This window comes from Parasteatoda tepidariorum, chromosome 3, assembly GCF_982258835.1.
Source record: "Parasteatoda tepidariorum strain Cologne lab strain chromosome 3, Ptep-v5.0, whole genome shotgun sequence".
Classification (NCBI taxonomy): Eukaryota; Metazoa; Arthropoda; class Arachnida; order Araneae; family Theridiidae; genus Parasteatoda; species Parasteatoda tepidariorum.
The window spans coordinates 66,620,122-66,636,067 of NC_141757.1; the positions used below are offsets into that span (position 1 = coordinate 66,620,122).

The 15,946-nt window shown below is 27.1% G+C and overlaps 1 protein-coding gene across 1 annotated transcript in view; it reads left to right on the plus strand.

Annotated features, from left to right (window-relative positions):
* Positions 1–333: 333 nt before the first annotated feature.
* The window catches only part of LOC107449199 (voltage-dependent calcium channel type A subunit alpha-1), a 345,775-nt gene continuing 330,162 nt past the window's right edge, over positions 334–15,946 (plus strand). The window contains exon 1 of the mRNA XM_087159475.1: positions 334–791. The gene's annotated coding sequence lies outside the window, so the exon portion shown is untranslated. The remainder of the gene's footprint in view (positions 792–15,946) is intronic.

The following is a 15,946-nucleotide window of genomic DNA, read 5'->3' on the forward strand; positions in this document are numbered from 1 at the left end:
AGCACACGTGGAAGTTAATTGAAAGTTAAACTGTTCTTTGAAAAAGTTATTGAGAATTACATTGCGTAAAATAAAAAAATGTCTAAGTAACCAAGTACAAAAAAAAAGAAAAAAAAGGCAAGCAGAATCAGAAAAATGCTAGATCCTGAAAACATCATCTTTTTTTTATTTACCCCCGTTAAACAAACTTTTGTTATCCTAGATAAAGAAACTTCAAAGATTTTTCTTTCCTTCACCGTCGAACTTTCTTCACACCTAGATCTTTTCTCTTTGGCGATCCAGATCCGGCAACCCTTTTGTGCTCTTCTCCTTCCGGACCTATCTGGCCCAAATAGCAGACAGCGCTCCGCGGCCGATGCTACCGGATAATTTTTCTCCCTACTTGTTGAACATCAGGAGTACTCAACAGCATGTGACGATTTATAGTATACGTTCCCGCGGGCCCTGTAGTTTTAGTAGTGGAGGACTACTTTTTAGTAAAGCCTCTTAGCTGAATCAGGGCTGTACTACCGTAGTTTTGACAGCTGTAGTTGTTATTTTTAATGCTATCGACCAATGTTTATTTTTTGATGCACTTTTTGCTGCACATCTTGTAATTGATCGCTTCTTCTGTGTGTAACCTCAGCACGAGCTTCCATATGTGTTTTCGTAATAATGTGTTTACTTGCAGTGTGATATATAAATGTATAGAAACTTATCAAAACTCGCATTTCTAAGCGATTTTTAAAGCACTTTCTAACTTTTGTGAGGAATATTTATTGTCTTCTAACGAAGTCCGTACCATAAATTAGGTAAGTGAATTTCATTTCTCTTGTTAAGAAATTTTTTTAAACCGTATAATTAAATTGTTCATAGATAATTAACAAACTTTCATATCGGTTTTCTCAATAATGTGTTTAATTTCAGTGTGTTACTTTTATGTATACAAACCAAACTCATCTAAACTCACATTTCTAATCGATTTTTAAAGTATTCTCTAATTTTATAGAGGAATATTTTTATTTTTTGAAGATGAAATACTTGCCATAAATTGGGTAACATAGTTAAAGTTTTTGTTTTGTATTGTTATATATTATAAAAATTATTTAAAAAATTTGTATGATTAATTTTGAAACGGAAACTATTAACTGACTTATAAAAAATGAAGAATTAAATTAATAAATGCATTTCAAGAAAAATCATAATTAAAACATTCGGTGCTATATTTGATCCTAATGATTAAACCTTTTATTTAAAGTTGTTTAAATTATTTTTAAAGAAAAAGAGCTACATTTAAAATATATTATATACTTTTTTACCTCTAAACAAATGATTATATGGCCTAACATGATCCAAAAAGATGATATTTAAACATTTGGCACTTTATTTTATTTCTATGACTAAAACAAAGTTTTTAAAGTGATTTAAAATATAATTTTTAAAAATAGCTCCTTTAAAAATAATAAGTAAAATGCATTTCTTATGTCTGATTCAATTTTTCTTTTAGAAAGTACTGAGCATTTCCAATTTATCTTTTTACAAATTATATTGAATTCAATGATTTTAGCTATGGTTTTTAGCTTTTATGGTATTTAGTTGCTGTTCTAATTCTCTATTACAAATGCTTATAATTTTATTGACTTTCATTTATTTATTTATTTACTGTAAGCTTAAAATAAACTATTTATATAATTCTTTGCTAAGGTATGAAATATGTATTTTAAGGTCTAAAAAGAATTCATTGTTGTTTGGATTAAAAACAAATTAAAGTTCTTTCCGTTAAATGATATTTAAGTATTATGCTTAGTTTTGTAAAGTTTGTATTTATGATTTTAAATTAAGTGTTTCCAACGGAATTAGAGTTATAATTTAAATTATTGAAATGAAAATTGATTATATTTGAAGAGCTTGGAGTATAGCGATACTTAAAATCTTACAATAAACTGTTTCTTAGTATGGTTTCAAGATGGGTGCTTTTGAAGTTCCTGGAATTGCCTTGTTAGATAGAAGACACAGAAAGAAAATATTTCATAGATAAAATAAAAATCATTGCAGATTTGTACAAAAAACGGTCTTGAAAACTACTCCTTGAGCAATTCAAAATCGTATATTATCATACTATAAAGCCGTAAATCTATCAATTTTACAGAATGACGCATCTGAGCATCTTTTCTTTCGCAGCAGCAAATTTATCGAAATTTTGGGGTCTAAAAAATTAAAATTGAAATAAATTACATAATTTATTTAATTTTTATAGAGAGTGTGATGTCAAGAGATAAATTCTTTAGATATAAATCTTTTTCTTTGTTTAAAGTCTGCATATATTTATCACCATGTTAATATTTCTGTTTATTTCGTTTACCAAAATTCAATTTAATTAGTTTCAACTCATGATAGGTATAATTTTAGTTTGTAATATTAATGTAAAACAAATATGATATTCAAAGATTCTCTACTATTCAACAAGTGGTGACCGCTAAGCGCCCTTTTTTCGTGCATTTTACTCAACGTTTACTGGTACAATTTATCTAACATTTTGGTGACTCGCTGATTTTCACACATCAAATTGTTCCTATGCTTTGAAAATCAGTGTTATTGTTTCGATGCCACAAGTAGCTAGCGTGTATTTAAACACTGCTTTTTAATCAATTGCGTTTCGTTTTTCTATAACCTGTTGCCGAAACTTTGAAGTTTTGGAGCACAACATGATATTTTTAAGCGTTTTTTTTAATAATTTTAAAATAAGTAAATGTTTTCTAAGGAGAATTATGGGAATTCCTGATGATGTAACAAGTGGAGAGCATATTCTAATAAAAAATTTTAAGAATAATATTTCTTTATAAATTGTTTTTAATAACTTATACGAATAAAACGACTGAAACATGACTTTAAATAAATATCAAATGTTTCAAATTTAATGCCAAAATGAGTGAAATATTTCTAAAATGCTCCAAATCGAAATCTTCAATGACTTTAAATTACTTTTTTATGGTGTTTTGGCAAAACAAAACTTCATTATTTTCTTTTGCAGAAATCTTATAAAATATGGAGTAAAAAATACAAGCGTATTTCGAAGAAGAAAATACAAATGAATAGTAAAATTGGGTTTTTGAACATTAAAATCAGTTAACTTTCTGAGAAAACGTCCATGAATTTTTTTCAGACAAACTAATTTTGAAGTTTCTAATTTCTTCTTTTTGCTGATCATCTCGATAATGATTCGTTATATTTTGATACAACTTTTTTTCTCTATCTCTTACAATCTTTATCTATGCATTTATTTACTAGATTTATAACAAAATATCCAAAAATAAGCGTGGTTCTTACTGAAAAATTTTATATACCCCAATTTAATTTCTTTATACATCATCTGGGTCGATTTAAATTTGTTATTTTTGATTAAGTATTCAAGTAATGGTACTTAAAACACTAAAGTCCCATGTCTCATAACATAATTAATAAAATATATAATTGAATATTTAATGAGGAAAAAAGATATCAAGCGTTATGAAGAGTTACAATTTTTTTCTTAAACTAATAAACTAATGAACTCTTTAAAAAGTCTTAGTTTAAAAAAAAAACACTTAATAAAGCTGGCGTTGAATTGCTTCTCCTATTTCTGACTAAATCTACTTTTTATTCTTTTAATTAATCACTTCTTTTAATAAATAATAAATAAGTATGCCATTGAAAATATTTCAGAAGAATATTTCGTTGTAAGGAAATTTATATTCCTAACTTAAACTACATTAAATTCCTTGTCGTTTTTATTTTCTATCTATGAACATTCAATTTATTTTTTCCGTGATTGAGATATATTTTTCAGAGATTTTGTATGCTTTAATTACTATCAAGAAGTAAATGTTTAACAATCAATTAAAATTAAACAATGCTAAAAGGAAAAATAAATACGACAGTGAAAAATAATTGGAATAATTATATACAAAAAACGCTTTAAACAAAATTTTAAAACTCGTCAAATTTTTATTTTGTTTTGAAAGACTAAAAATTAGCTGTTGTTGTTTTTATCATTATCATAATAGATATTCTTGTCACAAGAACTTTACTATTTTAGCCAAACAATGTTAATTGGATTATATTTTATTATGGAACTTAAACTTAAATATTTTCTTATAAACTCTATTCTCTGAAGCTTTTTTTATGATCAGAATGATAATTAATTTTATAAGACATTACTTTCATTGTTATAGAATATAAATGCGTGTTTAATTTCCATGCAAGTAACATACATATATTGTGAAAGAGCTATCTTTTTATAATTATATAAATCCTAACTTTGAATCCCACTTCTCTACAAAATTGCATTTATCAAAGTGTTACAAAAATATTTTGTTTATGAGACGTGCTAGCTTAAACAATTTGTGAGATAACTGTTATTTATTTAAATCTTAAAATAATGATTTTATTTTGTATTATTTTAATCATTTTATCCTCTCGGTATAGTCTCAGAATTTTGAAAGGGATAAATATGCGAAATTAGTTAGCGTCTTATAACATTAAAATTGTTTGAATATTCCATCCTTTTGCTTCGTTATGCATGCATTTGAAGGTGCTTTATACGAACATCCCCTCAGAATCTTTATTTTCTTTTAATAAATGTGTAATTCAAAATTTTTTTTCTCGTTCTTCTTTAGTTTATTATTTGAGTACACATAGTTCTTAATACAACGTTGTTTTATTCCCATGGGATTAGTATTTTTAAAATTGTATAGATTTTTAACTCATTTTATGTTTAGAGAATATGGTCATAATAATCATGATTATTTGATTCTTCAAATGCTCAAAATGAAAGTAGCAATTTGTAAAATAAAGAAATTTGTCATTCTTTTTTAAGAAATTGAACCCGATTGCGAGCCCTATTATATTAAACTTGTGGACCCTGCAAACTTAGTACTGTGCGGTTCTTGAAATGAATAAATAAAAAAGCTAAATTTTAATGTTGGTGCATGTGTACGTTTCCCGTTCAACCGTATAGAAGTCAAGTTCTACCAACTCCGCCCGGAATAAAAAAGGGTTACCATAAACGAGAAATCCGATCTTTTAGTAGTCCGAACTCAGTGACATCTTTTGTTGTATTTTTCCTCGCTGTGCAGTTTTGTAGCAAGTACGTGGTAACATATTTCGTATTTAATCCCCACTGCGCAGTTTATGTTCTTTACGTCGGACTACTGAATTGGTCCGTTCAGAGGCCTTCCTTCGTTTAGAAGGTGTTAGTTCAACTCATAGAGAAGCTAGAGAGAAAAATAAAAAAAAACTTTATCAAAATCTGATAAATCATTATTGAGCAAGATAAAAATTAGAAGTTTAAATGTATTTCCGCTGCCTAAGTACATCGAGAGGCAGTGAAAGGCGATTTTTAAAAGTACTATTTAGTTTTTTCCTGGTATAAAATCAGTTTTGCAATTCTTAATATCCACCTAAATGATACGAGTGTTTTCAAAGTAGGACAAATCACTAACTTTAAATGTAAATTTCTTTTGTGGAAATAAAAAAAATTAAAAAATATATATTAAGGTTGGGAATTCTGAAATACCCCACGAGTAAATAAAATTTAACAAAAGCTTGTATGCTCTCATGCCTTATATTCTCATACCGTGAGTATTTGACTGAAATAAAAATTTCTAAACGTATTTTTAATATTTTAAAATTAGCTATCATTATAGAGAAGTGTCCAAAAAGAATTTCAATTAATACAATGGATCAATTTCTTTCATTGAAGGCATTTACATTAGAGAGACAGTGGCGACGTCAGTAATATTGAATCCAGCCTATATTTATAACTTCTTTAAATAAAAACACACTGCATAATTTATAAGGTACTGCGACAATTGGCAGTTCTTGCGTTATGACAGAAAATCTATAGGAACTAGTTATTTTGATGGTTTATTCGATTGTTATACAGAATAACGGAATCGTTTTATTTTATCTGTATGACCTTAAACACTTCATATAATTGCTAGATATATATATATATATATACAAACTCTCTTATGAATATAATTTATAAAGGGCAATATTAAAGTTAGAAATATTTTCTTTCCCATCAATTAGATATTTGAAAATGAAAATAAAAGGAAAACAAATGCAAAATGCAAGCACAGTATATGTCAAAAAATTTAATAAAAGGAATTTATATGGAATAAAAGTTACATAAATGATTTTTTAAATTGTTTTACTATGTGTCTCTACTGTGGCGGGTTGATAATTCATAATACAGTGGCGTTTGACGACTAGCTCTCTGTTTTGGAGAGTTTATTCTTGGCTGTAGCTGGTAGCAAACTTTTATTTCTTTTGAGATTTGCTACCTGAACTAAATAAAAGTCAAGAATCAAATTTTTTATGCGAAAGAAATGCCCATCATGAGAGGTGGGTGTTAAAGACGGGTGGATTGGAAAATTGCTGCCAAGTTAGCTCAGAGATGTGAACTATGGACTTCCATGAATAAACCTAGGTTCAATTCCTTACGGATGCTGAAGATTATAGAGGAAGAAGAATACAGGCAACTCTGTGGAAGTCCTCGACAAATGCAAGTTTGCTATGATTCTTGACCTAGGGGTACCCTTGTCTTCTGAGATGGGGTCAAACTTTAATATAAATCTAGCCACAAATCTGATAAGGATCATCTGTTCCACATTCGGGATAAAATAATATTCTAGACTGTAACGCGAAGTTTAAAGAAAATCGGCTGATTTCATTTTGAATTTATGTATCTCAGAATCTGTAATATCGATAAATTTCAAAAGGTGGGTTTTAGAGTAAAAAATTAAGAGACTAAATACTTTATATTTACTAACTTTTGTGCCCTTTTTTTATCGATTGAATCTAATATTAACCATAACAATATAATATATTAATAATATAACAATAATACTTTCCTACTTATTTTTATTTCTTTATTTCTATTTTTTTCCATATTTTCTATTTTTTTCTATTGTTGATTTTTTTAAAGACAGAGTTTCTTGTAATGAAAGTGTTCTGCCTTCTCAACCTCAGTTCATGCGAGGAAAGTGCTTGTAATTTCAGTTCGGTAACTAATTAAAGAATTTTTGCTTTTATCTAGATTGTCTTTCAAAAAGAAAACCATACTTGTAACAAATTCATATTCTTTTACAAATTTTATTTTTTCTTAAATTTTTCTTACTATTTATAATTTTTTAAAAATGAAGCACAACGTACAGTATAACGTTTGGTTTTTCCGATGATGCTGATCTGGTAATGAAAGGCTAGTAAAAATCTGATAAATAGAAAAATTATGCAAAATGGTGATTACAAAATCTTTTGAAACAAATCTTGCATAGCAATCTACTTTGCAAATTTTTCATAGCAATCTATGTGAAATCCTTTTATTTATAGATTGGAATTGATAATGCTAGGATAGTTTTTGGTATTTTATCGATTCAGTTGACATTTCGTAATGTCCCTTTAAGTCATTTTAGCAACATTCATTAAATTTTATATTATTATCGTTTGGTAATATATTTGAAACGAAACTAAAACCTCCCTCTTAGAACTCACAATTTATTATTTGATAAAAAAGGAAATTAAACCACAACACGGTTTAACACGAGTCTTAAAATATCTGAACACCTAATTTTCTTTTTGAATATTTTATCATACGACAATATAATTTGTCAATAGAAATAAAGTTCTGAAAGTCGTGAGATTCTAGAAACTCTCCATTAGGCACGACCGCCGAGAGCGAAAATAGAGAAATGGAGTTCTCTTCAAAACTCTTTTCTCAAATATTTTTTTTCTTTGGTGGCAACTTATTTTGCAAAGCAATATATGGTCTAAATTTTACCGGAAAACTTATTTTTCGTTCGCAACTTTTAAAAAAGTCAATTTCTTTTATTTTTTTTAAATCTTTCGTTCAATATCTTGTCAATTCTATCTAGCTGCAGAATGAAAAATTTTAGTGAATGAGTTGCATTAGCTTCGAAAAAATGTGTCCAACATGAAGTTACGGTTGATAGGTATTTTCGAAAATCCGGTCACAAAAGATTAAGTTTTGAAACATTTTAAATGAATATTTTACACATTTCATGGTTTTTTAAATTTTTGACACGTTTAAGGTTTGAGTAAAACAAATATTTTTTTTCTTGAGAAATAAAGGAAAAAGTGTCCTCTCCCTTCAGAAATCCTCGTACCCCCTAAGAACACTCTAGATAGCAGTACATCTGACTTCAGAGGTAAAAATTAAGCATTTTTGTATATGAATTTACAAAAGAAGCATCGCTGATTTAAGGGCATGAAACCATGGTAAATTACTTTTGTGGCTTTCACTGGAAAAAAAGTTTTTGTACCTTTGATTTCCGTCAGACTTTCTATATTTATGAGATACATAAGCTATGTATATCTTATACGAAGAAAATAAATTTTGCAATTTGTTTGCTCTTATAAATTAAATTATACCATTTTTAAAGTGAGGGTGTGCGATTCTCTAAAAGCTAGACATTTTTAATTCAAAAATTCTAAGAAGCTTTTTTTTAATTTCCAATGCCTACCTGTGTTAACATTTCGTCTATTCAGGAATTTACAGGACAGATTTGTTGGTCACTCTTTCTGGGGCACCATATTAAGGGGACCAACGTTGCTCCTTCAGTAAGGACAGATAGTACAGAAGCTGAAGGAACATCCATCCCTTGCCCGGGATTCGAAACCAGAACCTTTCTGATGCAAGGTCAGTTTCCTGTTCCCTGCACAGTCCTGTCGGCCATTCTAAAAAGCTAAAAGTGTTTTAAAAAATCTGAAAAAAAATCATACTTATACTTTATAAGGCACTTAAAGTAAACATAGGGTAGATAAGGAACAAAATTTTAGCAAACTGTTACTTCCCTCAGCTTTGAGCTTCAAATCTACGGACGAGAACAACAAGTGAATCTGAGTTTTAGAACAGTTTATCAATCGAGCAGAAAGTCTGAAATGAGCAGGGTAGCCAAGCGCGAAACCAAGCGAGAAACTCTTTTTTCCTAAAATTATAGAAGCATTTCTTACACCAGGAGAGTGATAGGAAGACTTATGGACGAACTTTTAAATGATACAATTTGGAGAATTAAATGATGAAAGAATTTCACTAAAATATTTAATCTTTAAGCATATATAGTTTATTGAGATACTTTTTAAATATTGAATGTTGGGATACAAATTTCAAAGAAATTAACTAAGTTTAATGAAAAGTTTTGGATTGGTCAGGAGATGAACATTTAGGTAATTTAAAAAAAAATTAGGAAATTGCTTTAGAAATTTTTTTAAAATGCATGAAACCCATAGTGTAACTGCTCGTGCTGTGGAAATTAAGATTACGTTTGTCTCTTATTGAGTTTATTAAAACATATAAAATAGAGCTCAAAACAGTCGCATAGAGATACACTTATACGAATAATAATTATTAAAATGAAATGAAACATTTGCTGGTATCACGGACATGGACACAACCTAGCATTTCATCGACTAGAGGTAGACTGAAAATATTGTGATGGCGTTTAGGAGGTTGGTGAATTTGGAAGGGAAGCAGCAATCTGAACTGCTGTTAAATCTGTTACAATGGGAAATTTATGACTTAAAAGTAAATAAAACAAGTAGCATAAAAAAGTAAATAAAGTCAATTCCAACTTAGATCAACAAAGAAAATCCTGATTTCAGTTACTTTTTCTTAAATAATTAAAAACAAATTCTCTCATATAAAACTTAAATTAATTAAGTAAGTTTAATTAATGCATTAATATTTGAAAAAAATTTATTAACATAAAGTGACATCCACTACAAGTTTAAAAAAATGTATTTGAACTTGAGTGACTGAATAAAAAGTTTTCCATTAAAGATTGAAAAAATATCTACATCTTGTTGTTTATTTTTCTTTATTTATAATTAAAGTATTTTCAATTTTTTTTAAATCGGATATTGGAGATTTATATTTTTTTAAATTTAAAATATGAACTCATACTAAATTTCTTACTACATTCATTTTGCTTAAATTTCAAATAAATCACTATGATAAACCCAAGAAAACTGTATTAAAAAACATGGGCTAAAAAAAAGTAAAGAAATAGCCTCAAATGTCAACAGAAATATCTACAGAAAAAATGAAATATCTATAATGTAAATCAACACAGGGATTAGTGTTTATTTATTCTCAGCAATATTTGTAAGAAAAAGAGAAAATGCTCATGATGCATTTTTTTCACAAAATTATGTTTTTCAATGCATTAAAAGAAAAACAAATGTTTTGTCATTTTTATTTTAATCAAACAACCCTTAGTAATCTTTCAAATCCTTATGTAAAGCTTACATCAAAGTTTCGAAACAATTAATAAGCTGAAATGCAAGTCACGAAATAAACAAAAATTGGAGAAAGAAAGTATAACTATAAAATTCTGTCACGAAATGTTTAAATTTTCATTCTAAAGTTATGGTAAAATAACCAGCAGCATTCTGTTCATCCAATTAATCGTTAAATTTACGGTAAAAAACATTTTTTTTTACATTTACGGTTTTGAAACCATTAACAATTCCTATTGTTAAAAAATCATGAAAAAAAACTGTGCGTTTTATTTTCCACTTACAACTATCATGGTTTCAAAACCATAAAAAAGAAGTTTAACAGGACAGTGCATATAGTTTAGTAGCTATATGGTCGATTAGTAGTTACTCTTAAAGAAGCCTTTCTCTGGACTATATTTATTAAGTCACGATTTTTTAATAATAAAAAAAGCGTATTATTATTAAATCTTTAAGAAACAGCTAAAAACATACTAAAAATTTCTTCTTAAGGCTGGTCATTCCATAAAAAGTTAAAGAAAAAGCCCTGTATAAAACTTTGGCTTGATTAGGGTATAGCACTTAGTGCATTCCTTTTAAGAAAAACTTGTTTCACGAACTACTGTAAGAATACAAAGCATATAGCAGTAGTATGAAAATAAAGCATAATTTTTTTTAAAAAAAGAAATGCTTTTGAATATGCTAAATATACAGTAATAATTGTAATGATGTTTACTTTTGTTAATAATGCAGTAGGGTGAACAGTACACGCATCGTATTATTTGTACAAGTTGACCCATTATGCCAGTTGACCCCAACTGTTTTAAACTTTTTAAATAGTAGATGTTTTTGCACATTTGGTCTGTAATTTGATCCTTTATTCTTTTTACTTTTAAAATGGTAGACTTTTAGTGCATTCAGTGTATAAGCTGAACGAAAATTCCAATTTAAAAAAAAATAGCAACTTAACAACTAAATAAAATTCTTTTATTTAAAGATATGCAAAATATAATATTTAATAATTTCAAGAAAGAATAATATTTATTTTTTACTCTTTTAATATAGAAGTTTTTTTTTAATTAAATAAATTAAACTCTTCAAAATGTTTCCTAAATCCCAAGCATTTAACTCGTTTTTTAAGAGATTGACTTTAAATGCCAGATCATTCAGGGTCGATAAAAAATTTCGATGTATTGTTAATAAGCAAATATTATTTTAAAAATGTAGTATTTGCAATTCAATGGGCATCAACAAAAATAATACTTCGTGGTACTCGAAAGAAGCATGAAGTCAAATACCCAGTAAAGTACTATGACAATGACAAGGAAAAATCATGATCTAAAAAAACTTTTTTTTTTATATAAAAGTTCTGATTGTGTTATAATAGCGTTACTTTATTATGCTTGTATTTGGTTATGTGAAAAATTATGCTAATGTGAATAATTGGACCGTCCAACTTTCATTGCAATTTTAGGGTTCATAAAGTCATCTTATACACCGAACAATACGTAATTTAAATTAACACTGGAGAGCAATTTTCTGGGACACTGGAGAGTTTTCAACAGATCGTAGATACTTTTGCACAGCTGATTTCAAATCTGCAACAGGTTTCTTCTTCCAAGCTCGATTTCTTTTTAAAAGGACAAATTTAGTCTAATTTTATAAGAAATATTACAATTTAAAATCGTTAGATATAACAGGGGGTCGTGTAAATGTTGTGACAAACTTCTAGGGGAGTTAAGGCACATCATCAATTAAAAATCGTACTCAGAAATGTCGTCATACGTTACTAGGGCTTTTACCTATTATAAACTGTTTCTTCGCGTGCTTCTGAACAGGTTATAATAGGTAAGAGTCCCTAGCTGAATACGATGACATTTTCGGACATAGGTTCCTATACAATTTTTAGCCTGATTATATGTTCTATCTCCCGTAGAAGTTTGTCACTGCTTTAACGAAGACCCTTTTTTATATATAACGTTTTATCATGGTACATTTAAACAAAAAGTGCTATTTGAAAAAATTGTAGTGGTAGGTGCGAAACTAATTTCAGATTTGAAATCCCCACACTCAAATTGAGCAAGACTAAGTATATTTAGAAATGCAACGAAATATTTGTTATCCTGTGTAACTCAAAGAGAACCTGTGTTAATAAATAGGTTTTTTTCAATAAATGAGTAAACGTTATTGAATCAATGCGTCAGCGATTAGCACCCACTTTTGAATGGCAGTTTAAAGAAAATGATTCGCTACATTTTCATTTGTAGGTTTGAAGCAGCAATTTAAAAATTATGAATTCAATAAATTTCGAAAAAAAAATGAGTAACAGTTTTGTTTACTTTCAATTAGTTTTAACATGGCAGTAATTCTGCCCGATTTGTTCATATTATCTGTTTAAATTTTAAATAATTGTTAATTTGAAATAAAGTTTCAAATTAACAATTATTTAAAATTGCATTTGCAAAAAAATTTAAGTTTTTGTCGGTGAAGTTATAGAATATTATAGCATGAGAAACGTATACATTATTGCTGAAATTAAAAAATTCTATCTCATAAATATTAAGCATTGCAAAATTATAATTGCATTTCAGTATTTCCAGTTGAAACTCATTTTAAAAAGACTCAATGAATAAATTTTAAAGGAGCTATTAAATGGTATAAATTATCCCAATTCTCAACTTTTCCGTTTCCTCCAATTCAACAAAAGCTCATTAATATTTTTCTCAAAAAGTACTTTAGAAACAACCATCTTTCAAAGAACTCGTTATTTCACAGGAAATTTCGCCATGCTCTGCACAATTAGATTTTTTGAGAACTACGCAATAGAAACTACGTTTAAACTGATAAATGGTTTGCTGAAAATAAAGCTGCACTTATAATTTTAAGTTTTAAAATAAAATAGAAATTGATTTTTGCATTGATATTTTCATTTAAATTGCGCTCATTTCATTAATCATTTAAAATAAATGTTTTTAAATGTATATGCATTGTTTATGTCAATAAAAATATTAAAGATAATTATTTTTAACAAATGTACATACGCTGTTTAATTAATACGCTCACTTTTGAAATCTTCAATATAAAAATTTTCCACTTCTAATATTTTCAAGCACCAAATCAAAATAATGTAAAAGTTTCCATTACACCATAAACATTTTTTCAGAAGGATGTAAAGTTTTGTAAGAATTTATGTTTCGTAAACAAACATTTACGAGCACTAAATTGAACATATCATAATAATTATATTATAATTAGTATAATATAATTATATTATAATTAGTATAATATAATTATATTGTAATAATTATATTATAATTATATCATGATAATTATATTATACTAATTATATTATAATTAGTATAATATAATTATATTGTAATAATTATATTATAATTAAATTATAATAATTATATTATAATTAGTATAATATAATTATATTATAATTATTGTATATTAATCATAAATATTATTTAAACTGATTATAGCATACGTCAACAACATTTAAACTGATTAATAATTACATTATAGCACACGTTCTTATTAAATGTATTGAAAAATGTAAAATCGAAATAATTTGATAAAGAAGAAAGTGTTCCATGGGTTTTCTAGTATAACACTCAAATGCGGATTATTTTTATTGAAATCCTTTTGCATAAATTCATGATTGTTCTTTTTGTATTCTAAGAGAGAATTTATTGCAAAGAGAAAGTTTTACAATAGGGAGAGCGAAAAACGACAAATAAAAAATGAAGGTCAGTTTCCGTGACGCAGTGAAGACTGTTCTAGAAACATTACATATAGTATTAATAAGTTGCACAACCTATTTAGTTACAAAACAAGATCTTGTTTTTTATGAATAAACATAGAAACATATCTTTTTATAACAACAGGATAGCCCAGAATCTGAAAAAAATAGTCGGAATAGTTAATAGCCTGATGAGTCCCTCAATGATAGTTTTTATTTTGGTGTGAGTTTTTAAATTTTAAACTAATAAATGAAATTTAGAAAGAAGTTCGCACATTTGTAAAACTTGTTTGTTTGAAAACCTATTCAGAATAGAAATGATTTATTAAAACTATTTTTTTTTTAAATTTTAAATGAAAGGTCATGGAAAACAGTTTTAAACTGTAGAATTTTGAGCGATAACATTAAAATTCTAAACGAACAATTACATAGTTTGGAAGGGGAAAATGTAAAAATACGCGTAACTTTAAAACTAGTTTCCCAATTTAGTTTATCTTTCAATTTTAACTAAATTGCAGGAAAATTTAGTTTAAATTCAATTACACTTTTTTTATTTACTATTTAGTTTAAGAAATAATAAATTCTATAGATTACAATTTAAAATTGTATGAAATTTTTTTTAAATCTAATTTATAACATATAGGATTTTTACGAAGTCAAAACAAGGTTTTAATTTTTATTTTCCAGTTTTAAATTTTTTTTGGTAAGCGTGTTTTAAAATTTAATCCGGACAGGTTTTATTTAGACACTTGAATCCAGAAGTACTATTACAAAATACAAAAATATTAAAGAGTTCAGGCAACTGATTTAGGGTAATCTAACTCTAGAGATTATTTAAATAAAGAATACAATTATTAAAATTGTTTTAAAAAGTGAGTAAAGGAAGTTTAGTTTCCTAAAAAGTCAAGATAATATTTGGAATTTTATCAAATATACATTTACTTTTGTTTTAGAATTTAAAACGGAAAACAAAATTTCAATTGAAGAATCTTTTAAATTAATTTTTTTTCAAATGAACTACTTGAACTAAATAATACAATACAAGAGAAAATACTTTGATGATTGAATCAACAGTTATCTGCATTTGAAGAATGGTTAAATTAAAAAGCTATCATTCCTTCCATTAACCAAAATTCAGTAAATCTGATAAGATATTTTAAATAAATTGAACGCAAGTGGAAAAAAAAGTTAAGTAAAAACTACATAGCTTTTGATCTAGATTTTAACTCTCGTGTTTATTTTACAAGACACATCTAAAAAAGTCATTCTCTACAAAATTAATTACTCCCGCATTGTTTATCTTAAAACTTTTTCAAAAATAAATTAAGAATTTCTTTTAAAAAATACGTATGCAGCTAATTGAATTGTTTATTTCTTTTTATTTAATGCTTCTAAAGTGACGTCCATTAAAAGAAAAAAAACTTCTAAATGCAATTCAAATTCGTATCATACTTACCTTTAGCCGTGAGGTAAATAGGACTGGTAGAATTAATCCTGATCGTCTACATTCTCTAGCTTCAAAGATTGCATTTTAAAGTTGAAAGGAAAAACATGTAAAATAAAGAAACAAAAGCTACGAAGGCAAAAACAAGTCATTCTTTAATCCCTCAAAGGCAATTAGAAGCTAAAAAGTGTGTTATAATAATGTTTTGAAAAAGGAAAAAAAATCTTAAATATTTAAGAAGCAAATCTTTTCCATTTGATTGTAAGATGATGGGCTTTGGCTTCGATATTTTCACTTTCGCTTTACAGTGATGGCTTTTAAATAACTGTTGAACGTACTTGTAAATCCGTAAAAGGTGCTTAAATTTTTAATGATTTTGGCGATAGCTAAAGCAAACAGAATGACGAAGATTTGATGTATAAGCCGTAAAATGTCTGTAAATATATTACTCGAGCTCTTTCAAGAAACCATTTGACAAACATTTTCTTTCTAATCTTTGA